At 35.3% G+C, this 22,786-nt stretch overlaps 1 long non-coding RNA gene across 2 annotated transcripts; it reads right to left on the bottom strand.

Moving 5' to 3' along the window:
- Positions 1 to 463: 463 nt before the first annotated feature.
- Positions 464 to 22,077, bottom strand: LOC125255579. 2 transcript variants are annotated; one of them, XR_007181941.1, is made up of 3 exons: positions 21,967 to 22,077; positions 1,670 to 1,763; positions 464 to 1,154 (listed from the first exon to the last, which is right to left on the bottom strand). It is a non-coding gene; the product is annotated as an uncharacterized LOC125255579 (long non-coding RNA). The 2 variants fall into 2 exon arrangements; XR_007181940.1 differs by lacking the exon at positions 21,967 to 22,077 and adding an exon at positions 20,746 to 21,007.
- Between the last annotated feature and the right edge of the window lie 709 nt (positions 22,078 to 22,786).

The raw sequence follows: 22,786 nt of genomic DNA, 5'->3' as shown, positions 1-22,786 counted from the left end.
TGCTGAAAATTCAGCTTTGATCACAGGAATAAATTACAGTTTAAAATTGAAGAGATTTATTTTGAAATGTAAAAATATTTTACAGTATTTTCTGCTTTTACTGTAAATAAATGCAGCCTTGATGAGCATAAGAGACTTCTTTTAAAACATTTTTTAAAAAAAATCGTACCGACCCCAAATCTTTGCACGGTACAGTTTATTTATTTATGAATTATTAAGTGAACTACACTAAAAAATTCTGGGTTAAAAACAACCCAAGTTGGGTTGAAAATGGACAAACCCAGCAATTGGGTTAAATGTTTGAACAACCTGCTGGGTAGTTTTATTTAACCCAACTATTGTTTAAAAATGACTATATGACTGGCTTAAAATGAACCCAAAATAGGTTGGAAATTAAAAATCAGACACATAATTAATGTGTCAAGACAACAATAATAATCAATTTAATAAATGTTTATTCATTAAACTAAATTGTTTAAATATTAAACATATCAATAAATGTTAATTTCTGACATATGGGTTCAATTTAAGCAATACATTTTTAAACAATAGTTGAGTTAAATACAACTACCCAGCAGGTTGGGCAAACATTTAACCCAACCGCTGGGTTAAAACAGCCCAATTGCTGGGTTTGTGCATTTTTAACCCAGCATTCTTTAGTGTGTTTATGTAAATCAACAGATAGCACTAACAAGAGTGTTTGTTTTTCCACTGAATTGAGATGAAGTTGTAAGTGTGAAGTGTGAAGATATTGTGGATATTTTTCCTGTAGCCTATATGGTCAATAAACTACCATTAGTGAGGAAATCTAATACACCCGCTTTGTAATAGTTTGTTTTGCTCTCTCACATAGTGGCAGAGCTGCAGAATAGATGATCGTGGTTCCCACAGTTGGCAAAAAGCAGAGATTTGATCCACTCCGTTCAGCCGCACACAGGGAAGCGTCGTTACCAGCGATAGACACCCTCCCTGTGCGAGAAATGAGCAATTGACCCCGGCTGCTACTCTCAAACTGGCGCGTTATCAGAACCTGGGGGAACGTGTTGTCATCTGAATGAGATAGGTTTATTTTCTTCCGTCCGGCATTTGTTCCGATACGCGGGGAGTCTGCACGGAGAGAGGAGGAGCAGCGGGGAACCCGTCACCGACACACGCTGCGAAAAACAAGAAACGGCCGTGAAACGTTTGGCCATCACCCAAATCTCTGCCTCCACCTTCTGTGCGGCCCGCCAGCCTCGGAGAGAAACAGGAGGCGGCAATATTGTGGAACAAATTTCCCCTAATGTGAACCTGCTGGTGGGACTCAAGGGAGGAAGGTGGACTCTTCTGTGTCATTGCTGCTCTACATACACACACTCACACATTCATCTTCAAATCCAGTATCTCTGACTATGTGACAGTGTGTTGTTTTCGGGGAAGTTTCTGTCCAATCACGGCATACCTGATGCGCCAGTCAAACCCCTGCTGTGTATGCCGCATGTCTGATCAACCTGGCCAAGAAAAGTGTTGTGCTGCCCTTGTTGTGTGCTTTACTTTGCCCTTGAGGTTTGAGAACACTAGCCCACATGTGCCTACACATAACAGCCTGTTCATATATTTGTGTTGAATTCAGCTTCAGGGATTTAAGGAATAGTTCAACCCAAAAATGAAAATTCTCTCATTTACTCACCCTTATGTTGTATGACTTTTCGGTCTTCACACAAAAGGAGATGCTGGCATGCTCTTCTTTTCCATACCATGAAGGTAAATGTGGACTTATTAGGCTGTGGACAAAAAGCTTCATATAAGTATAATAAAAGTAGTTCATACAACATACAACTGGTGGTCTTGAAACATGTTTTTAAAAATGTTACAATGCTTTAAACATTACAATGTCTTAACCTGATGCTGAAAAAATAGCAAAACACATTGTATTAGTTAAAAAAAACATCCATATAGCATGTTTAGAGCAAATATTAAAAGAAAAACTTTGTAGGCAGAAGAAAGAACATGTCACAAATCTCACAAAACCTGTCAAGATCATGTCCAGATAATACTGAAATGCAAAATAGGAAAATAGAAAATATTGTACTTAATATTTTTGTATATTTTTTTTAACATTTTTGGAAAAATAAATAAATAAACAACAACAAAAAATCTTTGAAAATAAATTCCAAAATCTAAAATGTGTCATGACCCTGAAAATAGGCATCATGCATGCATTAATTCATAAATAAATAAATAAATAAATAAATAAATGTTATGAAAATAAATTCCAAAATCTAAAATGCTTCATGATCTTGAAAATAGGCATCATGCATGCATTAATTCATAAATAAATAAATAAATAAATAAATAAATGTTATGAAAATAAATTCCAAAATCTAAAATGCTTCATAATCCTGAAAATAGGCATCATGCATGCATTAATTCATAAATAAATAAATAAATAAATGTTATGAAAATAAATTCCAAAATCTAAAATGCTTCATGATCTTGAAAATAGGCATCATACATTCATTAATTCATAAATAAATAAATGCATAAATAAATAAATAAATGCATAAATGCCTAAATAAATAAATGTTATGAAAATAAATTGCAAAATCTAAAATGCTTCATAATCCTGAAAATAGGCATCATGCATGCATTAATTCATAAATAAATAAATAAATAAATGTTATGAAAATAAATTCCAAAATCTAAAATGCTTCATGATCTTGAAAATAGGCATCATACATTCATTAATTCATAAATAAATAAATGCATAAATAAATAAATAAATGCATAAATGCCTAAATAAATAAATGTTATGAAAATAAATTGCAAAATCTAAAATGCTTCATAATCCTGAAAATAGGCATCATGCATGCATTAATTCATAAATAAATAAATAAATAAATAAATGTTCTGAAAATATATTCCAAAATCTAAAATGCGTCATGATCCTGACAATAGGCATCATACATTCATTAATTCATAAATGCATAAATAAATAAATGTATAAATAAAAAGAACATTTTATGAAAAAAAAAATCCAAAATCTATAATGCATCAAGATCCTGAAAATAAGCATCATGCATGCATTAATTCATAAACAAATGCATAAATAAAAATTATGAAAAAAAAAAAAAAAAAAAATCCAAAATCTAAAAATCCAAAATCATGATCCTGAAAATAGGCATAATGCATGCATTAATTCATATATAAATAAATGCATGCATGCATAAATACACGCGTACATAAATGCTAACTAACTCATTTTGGAGGTGAAATGTGACCAGGATGTTTTTACAAAATTCACCCTTTTGTTGATTATCAAGATAGGACAAGTAGAGAAAGACTCTTCTCAATCTAGACTGGCATAGCAGTGCTGAAGAGTCCAAACACTCTCCTTTTAGCAGTAAAACCCTTATGAAACCCTCTAGACTCACAGTGAAAAGCAGACCTGTTAGCAGTAAAAGATGATATGGACCCTCATGTGCTATTGTTACATGAGCAGGAAGGTGCATTATCAATCTGAAGTGTGTGTGTTGTGTGTGTTTGTTTTGGGGGGAATGGAGTTGGCGAATGTCAATGATTTCCATAGCAACAGTGGGGTCCCCAGCTGTCACGTCTGGGCAGAGATATGTGTCATGAGCCTGGGGACCACTTAACCTAAACGGGAGTTTAACTCCGGGAGTTCAGGGTCTGTCTGCGCAGATTTCTGCTTAAAATGCAAAGATGGGGGACCCAAGGGGACCCGCAGCACCAGGGCCCGTGTCATCCAAGAAACACAGGCGATGCGCACTTGCTCTTTAGATATAATTAAGCCTCAACTCCAGGCAAGTGAACTGGAGAAGAGAGGGAAAACACGGAATTAGAAGAGATTCCAACGTCTGAACAAATACTGCAGCTACCACAATGTGAAGGAACAACTTCAAATCACAAACCAAAAATGGGATCTCTTCAATAATCGCAACTGTTTGAGATGTAAATTTTAAAAAAATGAATTTTAGGTGGAAATACGAGACAAAGTTGATACATAAATTAAACATGAGCCTCCTTAGCTCAACCTCCTGAGAGTGAAAAATATTGCTTCTGCTTTTACATCACACATGACCTTTCCAACATGATTACGTAATGCGTGGCACATCACAGAGCAGTGCAAGACGAGCATTTGTGGTTAAAAAGTATATACATTTTTTTTTTTTTTTTTTTTTTTAGAAAATGGCCGATCGTTTCTCTAGATAAGACCCTTATTCCTCGTCTGGGATCATGTAAAGCTGACATTTGGACCTTCAACCCGTTGAACCCCAGTGAAGTCCACTATATGGAGAAAAATCCTGGAATATTTCATCTCATTGCCTTCTAGGAGGAACTATAGAGACATTAAAAGGATGTAATTTATCATTTTTCTTTCTGATAGTAAATGCATCCTAATTCTGATTGATGCTCATATCAATACCCTCTGTGTTCCTACTAGTGTCCCCTGCTCTCAGATAGATCATTATAAACTTGTGAAAGTGATGTTCAGCTATGCATTATTAATCTGCCTTCATTCTAATTACCAGATCGATAATTTCAGTCTGGGATAAGTAGAGTGTTTGGTCGGGTCAGCGGAGGCAACCTCTCTTTGAATGCACGGAGTGTATTTTTTCCCCTGCCACACCAGCGACAGCTCCGACATAATGCCCCTGTTGTTTCTGAAAGGGAAAACGCCGCATTGTTCCGGACGGTCCCCTTCTGGACGGGAAGGCCTGGCTAATCAAATGCCTGTTTTTCTCTGCAGCTGGTTTTCAGGAGGTAAAAGAGAGCTGACCTCCACCTCCCCTCCATCCGTATGCTCCGTCTCTCTCCCCCCAGGGACCCTTCAGCCGGCTTTAGGGGCAAAATGAGGTGTAAGTCTATTAAAAGGGTGTTTGTGCCCCAGTCAATGTCCCAGTGGGAGTCCCTGCTTTCTCATTCAGGTGCAGCTAATTTCCCTTATTCTCCTCATGGCCTGACATACGGCCGCCACGCAGAGACAAGGCATTAATAAACGATTATAGAGATTAGACATCCAAAAGATGAAGGCCTAGGCCACACTTCAAAAGACGATCAGACAGAGCGCTAAAACCTGATGCTCACACACACACACACACATTATCAAGCACACAGAACTAGGGTCACAAAATTTCAGGAATTTTCAAAATTGGAAACTTTCATTGAGAATTAATAGGAATTAGTGTGAATAAACTGGAAATTTGTAAAATTGCAGGTTCGCCTACGACAGGGAACTTAAATGTAGTTGGAAAGAAACATCTTGAGGAAAGAGCTTGGTTAAAAGAAACAGATTTAATACAAATTCAGTTGAATTTCTACCCTGTGCATTCCTCAATCACAGCACAGTGCTATTGAGGCCACTCCCCCTGAATCTGCTTTTGAACAAATTTTCCATTTTTTATTGATTTTTTTTTTTTTTTTTTTTTTGGTCCATAGGGAATATGTTTATTTTATTCAACATTCATGCTTTTTTTGTTTTTCAATTAAAAAAAAAAAAATAATAATTCTACTCAAATAAATTAAATCAGTCAAATATTTAATTTTTAAAATATGTATTACTTTGCATGCATGTCTGCTTATGACCAAACAAAATGTTTATATTTATCGCAAATTTCTAATTTATTCCTGTTAAGTTTCCAACTTGGAATATTTCCAAAATTTCCCCATCTGAACTTCCTATGCAAAGTTTCCAGAAATTTACCAAAAATTTTCCGTCCTTTGCAACCCTACCCAGAACATCCTAGCGACTTCATAGCAATGAGCTAAAAACACTAAAGGTGATGATACACTGTGAGAATGGGCAACCAATTTCTATCTGGAAAATTTAGATCGAAATTTATTGCCCATTCTCAATGGGAAAGTGCCCAAAGTAACATCGCTCGGCAACATTGTTCAAAAAGTTGCCCCGTGTATCATCACCTTATAGGGTTAATTCACCCAAAAATTAAAAATCTGTTATTAATTACTCACTCTCATGTCCTTTTAAACCCATAAGACTTCAGCACTTCCAGGTTCTACATCAAAACGGTGACTCATTATTGGCCAGCTCCTACGTCAGCATCACACGCATGTGTGGTGCCGCTCACGTGAACAGCGTCGGCCAATAACGAGCCGGTGTTCTGATTTAGAACCTGGAAGCGCTGAAACAGCGTAGGAGAATGACACAGAAGAGAAGAAATTGTTGAATGAAGTAGTTATTTTTGTTTTGTTTTTGTGCACAAAAGTATTCTCAACACTTCATAAAATGAAGGTTGAACCACTGTAGTCACATGGACTATTTTAACGATGTCTTTAGTACCTTTCTGGACCTTGAAAGTGGTGCAGGGCTCGACAATAAGGACTGCCCGATGGCCTGGGGCCAGTGTGAACGACGCTCGGGACAGCAGACGGAAAGGTCACTTGCCCGATCGGGCCAGTGCTGTAGGGTGTGCGATATATATAGTCTATGATATCGTAATTGTTGATTTAGCGATCTGATATTATCGATTATGTCCCTCACTTTACAAAAAACAAACAAAAAAATACCCATTGACTGCACGCATGCACTACGTGACGTAACGTTAGTAGGTTAGACTAGTGCGAGTGAATATTTAGATGCACGCATTCATTGCGTGATTTAGTCTATTAAAATACATTTAGAATGCCCCCAGAATTCAAGATAAGGGGCAAAAATGTCCCTGTATACATTTCATATATCATTTAATATAGTTAACAAATATTACACAAAGAACGCGGTTTTTCTCCAAATATTAGCATGACTAAGTTACAAATGTGATATTTTATTCAGTGTACAGTTTAATGAACAAGAACTTAATATCAAGTGACTTACATTTTACACACCTAATCGTCTGTTTCGCTGTATTTCGCCAACGAAAATAGTTCGAAAGTCCACAGAATTGTTTTGTGTCTCTGAGCAACACTTCCTGAATGAGCCGTTTGAATGAACGGTTGAATGATTCGCTCATTAACAGTGATTCACTGCCACCTGCTGACGGGTTTAATTTCACATTTAAAGTGTCTTCATTTTTTTTTTTTTTTTTTTTTTTTTAATAATTAGTTATAAGTAACAGTATTTAACGTTTTATATTTTCAACATTAAAAACATTTTTATGCATCTGTAACTGCTCTTGACTGATTAACTTTAATAACGTTTAATCTATAGTTATATATTTAGCTATACATTAGATTACAATTTCTGTACCTGAAAATCTAGTTTAAACCTACATGAAAAACTTGAAAAGCACAATTTATTTAATTTATATTTTTGTTCTGTTGTATTTATTTGTGGTATTACTCATAATTTGATTACTTGTTATTTTATTACTTACTATTTATTTGTCTAACAATATTTAAAACATAAGTGAGTTAATCTAATAGCTTTTGGTGTCATAAACCTATTGAGGTTAAATGTAACAAAGACAACGAAAACAATAACTATGCTATTTTATAGGCCCATTTTCTTGTCTTTTACTTGTATAAATTTTTTGTTGTGGGGCCAGTGAAAATTCTGGCAGGGCAAGTAATAATTTGAACCACTGGCTAGACCGGGCCAGCAGAAAAAATCCTTAGCGTTGAGCCCTGTGGTGGTTAAATTGCTGTCTATGGAGGAGTCAGATATTTCTCGGATTTCATCAAAAAATATCTTAATTTGTGTTCCGAAGATTAACGAAGGTCTTACAGGTGTGGAACGACATGAGGGTGAGTAATTAATGACATAAATTTCATTTTTGGGTGAACTAACGCTTTAAGACATACAGTAACTAACTATGTTTACAAGGATACTTGCCAAGAAGGCATTTTGACAATTTTGTTTGAATATGTCTGTTCAAGCACAAGACGCTGTAAAAGAGAGCTCAATTCAGTATTCACGTGCCGTATGAGACTCGGATTTCTTGGAACTCAACTTTAATATTTAAATTGTCAAGGCTTAAACTTTTGTGACGATGCAGCACCGACCATCCCCAGCGTCACATTCATGTTCTCACAAATTTGCATTGTTATAATTCATAAAAATATTACCGGCCAACTGGCGATTGAGACTATTTCACATACTCGCCAACACTCACATTTGGCGCTTCGCAAGTTAATTTTAGGCCATTAAACACTTGCTTAAAGATGTCACTAGTGCACAAGCTCTCTAAAATAGAGCTCATAGCATGGTTAAATTCAACAAAATATTTTAAAAATATGCAAATGACTTAAAACTTAATAGAAAGACAGCCCTCCTCGAGTAGCCAAAGCTTTAATTCTTTGCTCAAGAACACACAACTTAACTCCCATAGACTCGTTTACAACATTAAAAGTTATACTCAGATGAACATGAACGTTACACACAAGGGCAAACCCACAATTCAGCAGAGCACATGAAACGTGAGGGCTTGAAACATACTGATAATATCATTCCATCATTGGTGAAAGGAAGTGAGGGGGGAAAAAAGCACATTTATCAAGGCGAAAAAGTGTAAATGGAGGCGGTCCTCATTCAGCCTTCACCCTGAAATGGGATCCCTGCTTTATCAAAATGAAACGGCGGCCAAGATTGGGAAAGTAACAATTGCATTCATGGACTCTCTTCTTCACGAAAAGAGCTAATTAAGGGCTGGCAATTTTAGCGTCGCACATTCAGACTCTTTAATTGAAAAGAAAATAAATACGACCAGGAAGGAGAACGTAAGTGACTGTGGAAGGAAGGCAGATGGCAACAAATAGCTGCGAATTATAAAGTCAATGGCTGCTCCCAGCATTGTGCGCACTGATGACTTAAGGGCCGACTCCGTATGGTATCAAAAAGCCAATTGAACCTTTTTGAATTTGAGCTCCAATCTGGCAGAAGTTCAACTTTAATTGAAAAGTTTTCAATTTTAGAGTAATTCTGGTTTTCAAAGACGTGCAAAGAAAGAATTGCGAAGGCCTCCGTTCTAATAAACGGCAGAATGTTTTTGCCCCATCTTTTTTGGCTCAGTCTTGACTGTGTAATTGTTTGATAATTCATCTCGGAGGTCTAATTTACCCCCTGTTGGGTGGGCTGTATGTTGCTCGGTATTTTCCGCTGACTCTGATAAGAACTAGCAGAGAGATGGCTGGTCTCTGTAGGTGGGCGTCTATTTAAACACGTAACAGTTTGCATTTCATTCATGTTAACCCTTTAGGCAATCGCCATTTATATGCTAAACTTACAAAGAGTTGGAAGCGGCAATTTAACAAAGTTTGAAAAACATGGCTTGTCTTTGCACATGGCCCATTTTTACTGAGAATTGTCAACACCTTTCATTTGGAGCTTTGCGGTATAAATCTCCATCCAATTTAAGTTGCTTGGAAAGAGCCATTTTAAACATTCTGCCTCCAATCTCTTTGTGTTTAAGAGAAGAACACAATGACAAAATGCTCTCTTTTTCTTATTCAAACAATGGCTTTTTTAACCATCAGTTAAGTGCATATTCGATTTTAGGATTCAATGTTGTCATTTCACGTTCTAAATTGTCTTTTTTGACTGGAGAACCCTGCTGTTTGTTTCCTTTCACCTGTCAATCAAGCTATCAGAAGTAGGCCACACCCACATTTGCCTTTTTGTTTGAACCACAGGAGGCCTATTTAAGTGAACTGAATCATACACTCAAATCACATTCAGCTACTGTTAACTCCTAATTACATCAATGGCCTCAGTTTTTCTCTTAATTATTTGATAAATTTAGTGTCCATGCACACAAGTACACAGAATAAGGGCATATCCTTTGCTGTTTGGGTTTGTTAATAAGATTTCAAAGTCAAAGCCAGACACTTACTGTAACAATTCTGATTAGCAAAGATTAATATAGCAAGATTTTTACATTGCATGCATGTTTAATCATATACCACCAGGCAAAATGGAGACATTTATTTTGATGCGAACACAACTAATGCACAACCAAGTATCTGCGCAAGAATACACAGAAAGCAACTACCACGGAGGGATCAAACCAGTGCGTTTCCTCCTGTAGCCACTGGCAGATGGGTAAAATCACTCAGCCACAGTAACAGCTGCCATTTCCTGTAAAGTTTTCAGCAGTCTGCTATAATGAGAGCATCTCTCCAGCTATATGATCACATACCATAGATTGCATTATCTTCATTTTACATCATAGGACAATAATAATTCTACACCCAATATAGAGAACATTTCAACAGCTTGTGTCTAAATAGAAACATGTAATATAATTTCAACAACTCCTAAAACAGGTCATGCTATTGACACGAGCGGATCCAGTGAATGCATGAAAAACTAGATGACTTGAATCCAGACAGTTCAGGTTACATGCATGTAAAGATAAACTAAAAAATTAACACTGGGTATTGACACAAATTTCATGATTCAATTTCGATTCACAAGCTTGCATTTTGATTCAATTCCATAATTTCAATTTAGATTTGATATCGATTAATTTGGATACATATCAGGTACAATACATGTGAAATTTTCTGTCAGTCAGTAATATTAGGCTACAGGTTAAAATTAACAACTGATGTGTATAGCCTACAAACATTTAAATTGTACATAAGTACGTTTTTATAATTAATAACTATATTTTCACTCCAATTTGTTTTTGAAATATAAGCATTTAAACAGTGGTTTGTTTTCATAACAGATTTATTCAAATATACATTCAATTTTGAAGAACAGGTTAAGTAAAAATATAATTAATATCTAACGCAGTGCATATATTTAGCCAAATGCTTCTCTCTAGAGGTCATTTTTCTAGCTAATGCTAAGGCTATATGTTTACTGAATGGCTTTTCTGAGGTAAATGTATTGTTTACAAGCTATCGACGTCTTTCCTCGGTTGAAACACTGATTGATAGATTACATTTCAGTAAGTTGTGCTGTATTTTTTAAACATACCTTCTGATGTTCATTCATGTTTATTTTGTGCTGGTAGTAAAGCGGAAGAGATGATAAGTTCACGAGGATCCAAAACGACATTTATTGTTTGAATTTCATAATACAACTTACAGAGTGCTAAAGGTGAGACTTTTTTTCTTTCATATCATAAATAAGAGAGCACAAAGCTTACCGCAATTTTTTAGATGGTAGGCATGACAAATAATGGTTAGAGAAGTTTTGTTTGCGCTGAAAACTGAAAACAGCATAGACTTAAATATTGATTCTTGGGATTTAAGATCAATTTCAGTTCATTAAAATGAGAATCTATATAAAAGATATTTTCAATCCAGCCTTAAAGGTGCCCTAGAATTGAAAATTGAATTTATCTTGGCATAGTTGAATAACAAGAGTTCAGTACATGGAAATGACATACAGTGAGTCTCAAACACCATTGTTTCCTCCTCCTTATGTAAATCTCATTTGTTTAAAAGACCTCAGAAGAACAGGTGAATCTCAACATAACACCTACTGTTATGTAACAGTCGGGATCATTAATATGTACGCCCCCAATATTTGCATATGCCAGCTCATGTTTAAGGCATTACACAAGGGCAGCCAGTATTAACGTCTGGATCTGTGCACAGCAGAATCATCAGACTAGGTAAGCAAGCAAGAACAATAGCGAAAAATGGCAGATGGAGCAATAATAACTGACATGATCCATGATAACATGATATTTTTTGTGATATTTGTAAATTGTCTTTCTAAATGTTTCGTTATCATGTTGCTAATGTACTGTTAAATGTGGTTAAAGTTACCATCGTTTCTTACTGTATTCACGGAGACAAGACTGTCGTTATTTTCATTTTTTAAACACTTGCAGTCTGTATAATTCATAAACACAACTTCATTCTTTATAAATCTCTCCAACAGTGTGTAATGTTAGCTTTAGCCACGGAGCACTATCAAACTCATTCAGAATCAAATGTAAACATCCAAATAAACACTGTACTTACGCGATTAGACATGCTGCATGACGAACACTTTGTAAAGATCCATTTTGAGGGTTATATTAGCCGTGTAAACTTTGTTTATGCTGTTCAAGGCAAGCACGAGCTCTGGGGGGGGAGTAGGAGAATTTAAAGGGGCTGCAGCCTGAATCGGCGCATATTTAATGATGCCCCAAAATAGGCAGTTAAAAAAAATATTAAAAAAAAATATATGGGGTATTTTGGGCTGAAACTTCACATACACATTCAGGGGACACCTTAGACTTATATTACATCTTTTAAAAAGACGTTCTACGGCACCTTTAAAATAAATATTTCACCTTGTGGTACCAACTTTGCCCAGTAGGGGGATATTCTGAAGGTTTTTTTTCCAGAGGGGTTTGTTCATATATCATTTACTTGATTTGTATAACATTTTATTCCTAAACACATGGTGATTTTTTTTCTCTGGCTGGTAAAAGTATTTTCTGATGTATGGAACCAAAATCCCCTCTGTAAAATATTAAAAATCTATTATGTTAACAAAATAAAACAAGAATTTTGAACATGGCTTTCTCTGATTGTTATATTTCTGTCCTGGAAATTTGTTCAAATTATTGCATGTTTAATTAAGCAATGCCTCATGTGCATATTTAAACATATAAAAAAATCTTGTAATACAATTGTCTTACTGTGATAAATAAACAGTTAATCTATCAGTTAAAATTAAATTTTCCCCTATTCAAATATACTTTAGTGTTTTGCCTTAAATGATTTTCTTACAGTTCTGAATATTTTATGTAATTCTATAATATTTTACACACACACACACACACACACACACACACACACACACACACACACACAAACAGGCTTTAACTTATTAAAACTGCATCTCTATAGGGCCTCACTGTCAGTGATAGGTCTATGATCTAAAAGAAACTGGTTCTCGCTCACACTGCATCAGAGAGCTTGATGCTGAGCTGAAATGTCCTCTCAGGAGGCTTTTCTCTGAGCATCAGGCTGCGTCTGATAGAGCGCAGAGGTGACGCTGGATTCACTAGATTTTCCTCTCAGACAGACATTATGCAGCGTGTGTTGAGGAACGGGGCAGATTTTCCCATGAGTCTCTTTCACACAGCTCTTCTCATTTCAGCCGAGAGGATGAATTCTGAACTCAGTGGAAATGTAACAGGAAGATTCAGTTAATGGAACTACCGGGCTGGGAATATAGGCACACGTTCACACACAGGAAAATGTGTTTAGTGTTACTGCGAATGTGATAATATCTAAAGTCAGTTTCATTATAAAACCTTTTAAAGGGGACGTATCATGGAAAACAGGATAAGGTGAACCGATGGACAATGTAAGAGTGGAAAATGGCCATGACCCTAAAAATAATGCTATGTAAAGTGTACTATATGAAGCAATACTGTGATTTTACCTACTGTAGGTCAAAAAGTGCTTTTGGCATGAAAATCAGGGTACACTCAAAAAAATAACTCTTTGAACGAACATAAAAAAATCATGGAAAGGATTTCCACATGATCAAGTTGCTTTATTTCAGCATTATGCAATTCTGTTATTTCAATTTAATGTACTTACGTTGGGTCAACTTAATTTATTAAGGTTGATTCAACTTATTTACTATGGTTGGGCACAGCTTAATTTAATAGTGTCAGCCCAACTAATTTGCAATGTTTTGGAAAATAAATTAAAAGCAATAAATGAATAAATAAATAAATAATAAATTGTTTTCATATACATTGATTTTTACAATTAATTCTTCATGTTTAATTTTGTGATTTACATAACTTTCATGATGTTCAGTGTTAGAAATCTAGATGTGATACTGGATTCATCCTAAACTGCCTTAACCAAAAACATTGTAAAGCCTAAATTGATCATAAGTCCATTGGTTGCAATGGTTTTACAATCAACATAGGCTTACAATGCTTTTGGGAAATGCAACCCAGAGCTCTACCACAGCGATTACTTTCTTATTAAAGTAATTTGAAGGTTTGTTAGCAGGTCCTCAACCCAAGCACAAGTGCAACAATTCACCACAATGGTAACCCCAAAACTATTAATTAACAGAAACTTTTAAATACCAACATAATAGAACAGTAAACATTAAAAAGTCTTTCCATTTTCTCATCTTCCTAAAAACTGCTTAAAATAACACTTTATTTCAACATTTACACTCCTAGTTCAGCCCCTTTGCAAAGCATGATGGGAAGCGAAAATCCTGTTTGATTGAGTCCTGGTTGGGTTTACTTGATTTAAACATGTTATTCGAATATGAAAACATCAAGTTAAGTCAAAGAGTAATCGTTTCAAGTCAATTTAACATGAATCAATCACATTTAAACCAGAAACCTGATTCAATGGTGTTGCATCAAAATAAATTGTTTAAATAAACTGAACAGCATCAAAAAAATATTTTTTTTTTGAGTGTAACACACAGCCTTGAGTGCCTTATTGATTTAATAAAACAATGTCAAAAGCAGTAGGATAAGACACCAATGTTCAAAAATAGCTTAATGTATTAAAAAAAAAATATTACATTTCCAGCAAGTGACATTCACTACTGTTCAAAGGTGTGGGGTAAGTGTGAAGGTCTCTTCTGCTTACAGTAAAAAATTGTTAAATATTTTTACAATTTAAAATAATTGTTTTTATTTGAAAATATATTAAAATGTAATTTATTTCTGTGATGCAAAACCAAATTTTCAGCATCATTACTCCAGTCTTCAGTGTCACATGATCCTTCAGAAATCATTCTAATATGCTGATTTGCTGCTCTGGAAACAATTATGATTATTATCACTGTTGTGCTGTGGAAACCATGACACCATTTTTTTCAGGATTATATTATATTTAGAAATTCAAAGGTGGCTTATTCAATCAAAATGTATAGTCAAACTATCTGATAATGTCCATTTAAGACTTTAAAATCATCAAAACTACAAATAGATTGATTTATTTGCTCCACAGTTTAAGTTATTAGCAACAGCATATTGTGAAACCAATAAAATACACTGCCAGAAAGAAAAAAAAAAATGAAAAGACATCAGTCTATTTGGAAAGAGATACAATTCTAATGCCCCCTTGATGAGCATGAAATGGTTCGCTCCACCTGAAGATGAACTGTGGCTGGAACAAAAGAGCGTGAGTCCCAGAGGGGCGTCCCACTGTTTGTCATTCAGGCAGTGACAGTAAATCTGATGTGTTGCTGATCAGCTGGCAGTATCAGCATATGTGTGCCATTTCTACACAGCTAAAGGGGCTCAACCTGAGGTTATTGATCCTTCACCAGTTCATTTCAACTTAATTGTCCTTGAAATGAGGTTCACACACACGTCTACCTGCATAAGAAACCTTGATGGACAGATTGATTGATTGATTTGTTTGGAAATTTTAACTGTGTTTTGTTTTTTATCTATTCATTCATTCAGTACAGATGAACACAATCTGAAATGTGCGGAGCAATTACAGATATTCCCACATGGCAATTAATGTAATTATGCAAAAACAAAAATCAGATCAACCTACTAAGAAGCTCACAACCATCCACAGAAGCCTAGAGTTAAAGGAATAGCTCACATGAAAGTGAAAATATTACTCATCCTCATGCCATTTTGTATCTTATTACAAACCCGATTCCAAAAAAGTTGGGACACTGTACAAATGAATAAAATCAAGTGAATAAAAACAGAATTTTCAAATTTCAATATTTTATTCAGAATACAACATAGATGACATATCAAATGTTTAAACTGAGAAAATGTATCATTTTAAGGGAAAAATAAGTTGATTTTAAATTTCATGGCATCAACACATCTCAAAAAAAGTTGAGACAAGGCCATGTTTACCACTGTGTGGCATCCTCTCTTATAACGTCTGGAGACTGAGGAGACAAGGTGCTCAAGTTTAGGGATAGGAATTATGTCTCATTTTTGTCTAATACAGGCTTCTAGTTTCTCAACTGTCTTAGGTCTTCTTTGTCGCATCTTACTCTTTATGATGCGCCAAATGTTTTCTATGGGTGAAAGATCTGGACTGCAGGCTGGTCATTTCAGTACCCGGATCCTTCTTCTACGCAGCCATGATGTTGTAATTGATGCAGTATGTGGTCTGGCATTGTCATGTTGGAAAATGCAAGGTCTTCCCTGAACAAGACGACGTCTGGATGGGAGCATATGTTGTTCTAGAACTTGGATATACCTTTCAGCATTGATGGTGCCTTTCCAGATGTGTAAGCTGCCCATGCCACACACACTCATGCAACCCCATACCATCAGAGATGCAGGCTTCTGAACTGAGCGCTGATAACAACTTGGGTTGTCCTTGTCCTCTTTAGTCCGGATGACATGGCATCCCAGTTTTCCAAAAAGAACTTCAAATTTTGATTCGTCTGACCACAGAACAGTTTTCCACTTTGCCACAGTCCATTTTAAATGAGACTTGGCCCAGAGAATACGCCTGCGCTTCTGGATCATGTTTAGATCACGGTATCCAGTATGGTTTTCCGGTCTTGACCCTTACGCACAGAGATTGTTCCAGATTCTCTGAATCTTTGGATGATATTATGCACTGTAGATGATGATAACTTCAAACTCTTTGCAATTTTTCTCTGACAAACTCCTTTCTGATATTGCTCCACTATTTTTCGCCGTAGCATTGGGGGAATTGGTGATCCTCTGCCCATCTTGACTTCTGAGAGACACTGCCACTCTGAGAGGCTCTTTTTATACCCAATCATGTTGCCAATTGACCTAATAAGTTGCAAATTTGTCCTCCAGCTGTTCCTTATATGTACCTTTAACTTCTCCGGCCTCTTATTGCTACCTATCCCAACTTTTTTGGAATGTGTAGCTCTCATGAAATCCAAAATGAGCCAATATTTGGCATGACATTTCAAAATGTCTCACTTTCAACATTTCATATGTTATCTATATTCCATTGTGAATAAAATATAAGTTTATGAGATTTGTAAATTATTGCATTCCTTTTTTATTCACAATTTGTACAGTGTCCCAACTTTTTTGGAATCGGGTTTGTAGATATATTATTAAAAAAAAGCAGCATAAAAGTGTTTCATACAACTCATTCAAGTCATTCGAGGAACAAACTAAAATGTATCTGTATCGCTGATTTTCAGCAAATAAAGATGTGTATTTTGTGCTTTTCCTGACAGCTACTGAATATGGCTTCAAATGACTTGAAATATAATGCAAAAATCATATTGATTAATATTATGGTGCTTGTAAGATGCATTTTAAACTTTTTAAAATTTGGCAGTATAAATCACCATTTTCATTTACATGTATGAAAAACCTTATAAAAAAGCTTGGATACTCTGTTTCACAGAAGAAATGCAAGTTGGAATGATATAAGGATATAAATGATGTTATTATTGTCAACTGAAATAGAAAAGTTTAAGTTGAAGTATGAAAATTAATAAAAAAATAAAATGAAATAAAATTAAAATTAATTAAAAAGTATAGAAATAAAACAAAAAAGGCTTAAAATTACTAAAACTTTAAACTTAAATTAAAAGTGAAAACTGAAAATATAACAATAAAAGCTCATTCAAAAATAGTAATAAATAATATAATAGCATATACACATAATACCAAGAATAACACTGGTAAATGATGACCTTACAGAGACTCACATCTTCTAATTAAGCCTAACCAGCACAACCGCACACGTAACCGCATATTCACACACATCTCAACACTAAACACGTTGCTGGAGCCTGATCAAACACAGACATAAACATATGCACAACACAAACACAAACCACTTCTCTCTTTCCATTACATGTACAGTTCACAATTTATTGATTCGTCTATATCTTCATATCTACCAGGAACATGACAAGAAGGATGTCTGACCGGATGTGAATAAATAAAGACATATATAAAAGGTAAAGTTAGCCATTTCTCAGTGAGGGACTGAAATCAACTTTTCATGTTTACTTTCATATTTAAAAACATGCTTTGAAATGCTGATTTTATCAATCAAAATTGGATCATTTAAAGAGTCAGAAAAACAATAGCACAGAATTCATGATGGCAATCTCATACACTTACTAAGTTTGTGCTGTTAAATTCTCTGTTCAATAAAGTTCTGCAAAAAAAAAAAAAAAAAAAAAAAAAAAGTTTGTGCTGTTGTGTTCCCTCTAAAATTATGTCACATCCTGGTGCATGATGTCACTGAGGAACTTTAAAGGAATATCACACACACACACACACACACACATTGAGAACACAAGAAAACCTCAAAAATAATCAAAAATTAGAACAATATTCCTAAGATTTATTTTTATTTCTTTTCTTTTTTTTTTTTTTGCCACATTTTCCCATTTGTGTTTCAAAGAAGCACAAAAGTCATATGGATTTGGAACATCATGAGGATGAGTAAATAACAGAAATTTAGTTATTAATATATATGATAAATATGACAATATTAAATACTGCATTATTTTTAAATAATTTTTAAAAAAAAATTCTTTTCCAAGATTTTGTGAACTTAAAAGCAAAACTTCAAAATAAGTTATTTTTAAAGATGTAAAAAATACAGTCTCTTTTGATCATAAAATAAATTATTTAAGATGTTACTATATGAATATGATGTTAAATCATGGCCCTTCTGTGTGTAAACTTAACCTGCCACACACGTTTTGTATATGCCAGGGGCCACGTGTCCTGCACTAATGGACATAAATAAGTCAAAACATGTAATAGGGAAATGTTAACACACACGAGGGAAAGATTTAATTTGCATGGCAGATTAGGGGTCTTGTGGAGAGTCAGTGCCGCAGGCCGGCCTCTGAAGTAATAGGATCTAGTCTCCTAAAATCCGTTAAAACAACTGAGTAAAACCAAATACAATCTCACAACCCACCATGAACGTTTGACTGGTATCCCACTGCGTCTCTGGAGAGAAACACACACACACACCGTAATGCCTGAGGCACACACACACACACACACTTAGTACCAGACGAGTATTGAGAAAAGAGGATGGAAAGACAGAGAAAGAGGGAAGACACACAAGACTGATTAACTACAGACAAAGGTCACATTTCAATATTTTTGAACATTTGTCACATTTCTGATCCAGTTTGACAGGACAAACTCAAAGTCATGCATATTTAGTTTTAAATATGCATGGCTTTGTATTATTGGTTTAGTATTATTGGTTTATTTTAGATTTTGCATGTTTAAAATGCCATGTTCATCTTTAATCCACGTTGAATAAGAATATATATTGGCCTGAAAATGTATTTGGACATTTAAGAAGGTAAAATGTCATTGCATTGGGATATTTTCTCAGAATGAAATTTTCTTTTTTGTATTTTTGCTCATTGTATTTGAATCAACTCGTGTTTTATACTGGATGTATGAGCCCTAGATCTATTGTTTTATCATTTTAAACCTAATTAGCTCCTTTTTGTGAAATATGTTGTGGGAAATTTGATATTATGTTTTCTAATGCAGTTACTTGAAGATATTTTAAGTATACAAATAGCTCTTGGTGGCACCGTACAGTGTGTAATGAATACATGTAAGGAAATGTAATATTATTACTGTTCATTTACAGATAAAAAGGAACTATAAAATTAAACTCATGACGAAGGTGGTGTTGGCGATTGACCTATATCTGTGTCTGAAGAGATCATGGATCTTATGCATGAGGGAAACCAGTGCTGCAGGCCTTCTAAAACACACACACAATGAAGAAAAGACTTGAGGAGAAGAGAGGATTTAGAAAAGGTTAAATGACCAGTAGCGGCACCACACGGAATAATGAAAATAATGACTTTCTCAAACAGGTTTCCCAAAGGCAGCCCCTCCTCCTTTCATCATTGGTCAGATAAACAGATAGCCCCACACCAAATTAACTTGATTGGTTGAGCCAAACAACATTTAAATCCACTTATAGTTAAAATGGGGACAAATGGGGACATAAGACAATGATTTTTATACAGTACAAACTGTATATTGTATCCTCTAACCCTAAATCTACCCATCACAGATAACTCTGCATTTTTACATTTCAAAAAACATCATTCTGTATGATTTAATAAGCCGTTTTCCTCATGGGGACCAAAAAATGTAGTCCCCATAATGTAGGGTATACCTGAACCACACACACACACACACACACACACACACACACACACACACACACACACACACTCTCTCTCTCTCTCTGGTTCTTACAGTAGATGGCTGGGATTTAATTTGTAAAAACACCTTCCTCTGAAACTCCACAGCGGGAAGTAATTAGCGAGTTTTCTTTAGCGAGCCGCTAATGCTGGAGGATCTCTGTGGGGCCTCCCTTTCAAAACCAACAAAAAAATCCCTTTCAGAGGATTTAGCCATTTATGTAACTCTCCAATTATCAAAGTTTTCTGACCAGGCTGTGTTTATATGACTCATAAAGATCTGGCGCAGAGAAAAGAATAACACCAGCCTCCCCACATGACACACACACACACACGCCACTGCTTTATGCACCACTGCGCTGCTTTTGTTGTAGTAGAAAAAGTTGAAAATGTTAGGAAAGGACATTCTAACAAAGCTTTAAAAACAGAGAAGCAATTCTTCAAAAAGGTCTGATATATATATATATATATATATATATATATATATATATATATATATATATATATTACAAATGAATGTTTTATTTACTTTTCAAAGCTTGACAGCCCCTGGTCACAGTCTGTTTTCATTCTGCTAAATGTCTAATTTTCTGTGTATGTGTTTGTGTATGTGTGTGTAACACTGATCCACCTATGACTTTCCAATGCCAGACATTCAGCAACTCCCCACAGAGACACGAGCTACAAAGCCCTGAGTGTGTGTGTATCTCTACCTGTTTCTGGGTGGTCTAAGATCTTGACTTCTTTTGTGTAGACTTTCGAGTCTTTAAAGCTCAATGTGAAGGGTTCTCCATTACCTGCGAGGAGCTCATATCTCCCTCCATCTCTCTCTCTTCCTATTTCTTTCTCTCTCTGTTAATATTCATAAAAGATGCAGTCTTTAAAGATAGGATGACCAGACGCTCTATTTCAGCTCTATTTTTAGTGACTTATTATGAAAAAAACAAACAAAACATGTTTTGTCCCGTATTTCTTCTTTCCTAAACTGTCTCTAGTATGTGATCATTTAAAAGCTAGCAGCAGTCTTTTGTCAAGCGAGAATAGCCTAATCAATGGCAGCCAATCTTGTCATAGTATATTTGACAGAACAAAATTACCATCCAATCACAATTCGTTATGGTTAACCAAAGTCCCTTTAAGAAAAATCATTTCACTCGGCGGTCATCTTGAAACGCCTCTCGGGCATCCTGGGCATCATGCAATCTCTTTGAATGGGGAAACATCAAATTCTCCAAAACTGTTCGCCAACCTTACGATTAAATTTCATATTTGAAATCACCAATGAAATCTAACAACAACCGACTCATAAATTTAGATTCTAAACGCTCGAATCATGACAAAAAAAAAAAAACTATTTTTCAGGCTGGATCAAGCCTCTCTTCGGAGGCGCGCGTCTGACTGTTTCTATAGAAACCGGTGATTCTAACGGCCGCTGAAGTGACGCGACGACTTTACCAGTCGGTGATTGGCTCTTATTTAGAAGGCGGGACTTATTCCGCCATATTTCTCCCATTCAAAACAATACGAGTGACACGTCTTGTGTTATTCTATAGTCTTTGGGTTAACTTGCCGTTAGTGAAGGCGGGTAAATTAGAGAGCGCGGAGGAGATCAAGTTCAAGACGTCAAAGAAGTGTGTGTAGCCTACCTTTTATTACAGTATATGGTGTGTACATTTAATGAGGATCTACAAAAAAAGAGTTGATCAAGTTATTATTTGTGAAAAACTAACACTCTCAGGTAGCGCACAATCCCGAATTCAGTTCTCTTATCTCGTGAATCGTCAAATACTGACACTGTTGTCAAAATGGCCGTTATGTGTGTCTCACGTAAATACAATTGGTTATGGCTTAAGTGACAGCAGCCTAAAATACCAGTTTGTGTCATTAAAGGGTTAGTTCACCCTAGAATGAAAATTCTGTCATTAATTACTCACCCTCATGTCGTTCCACACCCCTACGACCTTCGTCCATCATCGTGGTTTGAGCTCATATCAAGCATAAAGTAGCCTAACGTGATTTCAGTAAACGAGTCTTCGTTGCGTCATAAGTGTTTTGAAATTTCAATGGTTCACCACTGGGGGGCGTGACTTTGGCAGTTTGATACACGATCCGAACACTGATTTGAAACAAAAGACTCATAAAGCTTCGAAGCTTCATGAAGCAGTGTTTTGAAATCGCCCATCACTAGATATTGTTGAATAAAGTCATTTTTTGTTTTGTTTTGTTTTTTGGTGCACCAAAAGTATTCTGGTCACTTCATAACATTAATGTTGAACCACTGTAGTCACATGAACTGTTTTAAATATGTCTTTAGTAGCTTTCTGGGCATTGAAAGTGTTAATTATCTTGCTGGCAATGCACCATCAGATTTTATCAAAAATATCTTAATTTGTGTTCTGAAATGAGATGTTAAATTAATGTAAACATGCTAAATAAACCTAAAAAACATAGTTTATTTAATTTGTAACTTTTATCGTATTTGTCATAGGCCTATTGTTTGTAAGTTGCTTCTTTGTTATTTTTTATATAACAAAAATAAAATAACTATATGATATATATCGTTATCAGGCTTCATATTTTACGTGGTGGCTAATTTGTACGAATTCATACGATTTGTCTAATCTCCAGTGACGGGTAGGTTTAGGGGTAGGGTTAGAGGTAGGCAATTCCTACGAATTCATGTGAATTTGGCAACTCATAAAATACATACGACCACCTTGTAAAATACGTACGAATTGCCGTTAGATCGGGTTG

Source organism: Megalobrama amblycephala, linkage group LG20 (assembly GCF_018812025.1).
Source record: "Megalobrama amblycephala isolate DHTTF-2021 linkage group LG20, ASM1881202v1, whole genome shotgun sequence".
Classification (NCBI taxonomy): domain Eukaryota; kingdom Metazoa; phylum Chordata; class Actinopteri; order Cypriniformes; family Xenocyprididae; genus Megalobrama; species Megalobrama amblycephala.
This window is presented reverse-complemented; position numbering and strand designations above follow the sequence as displayed.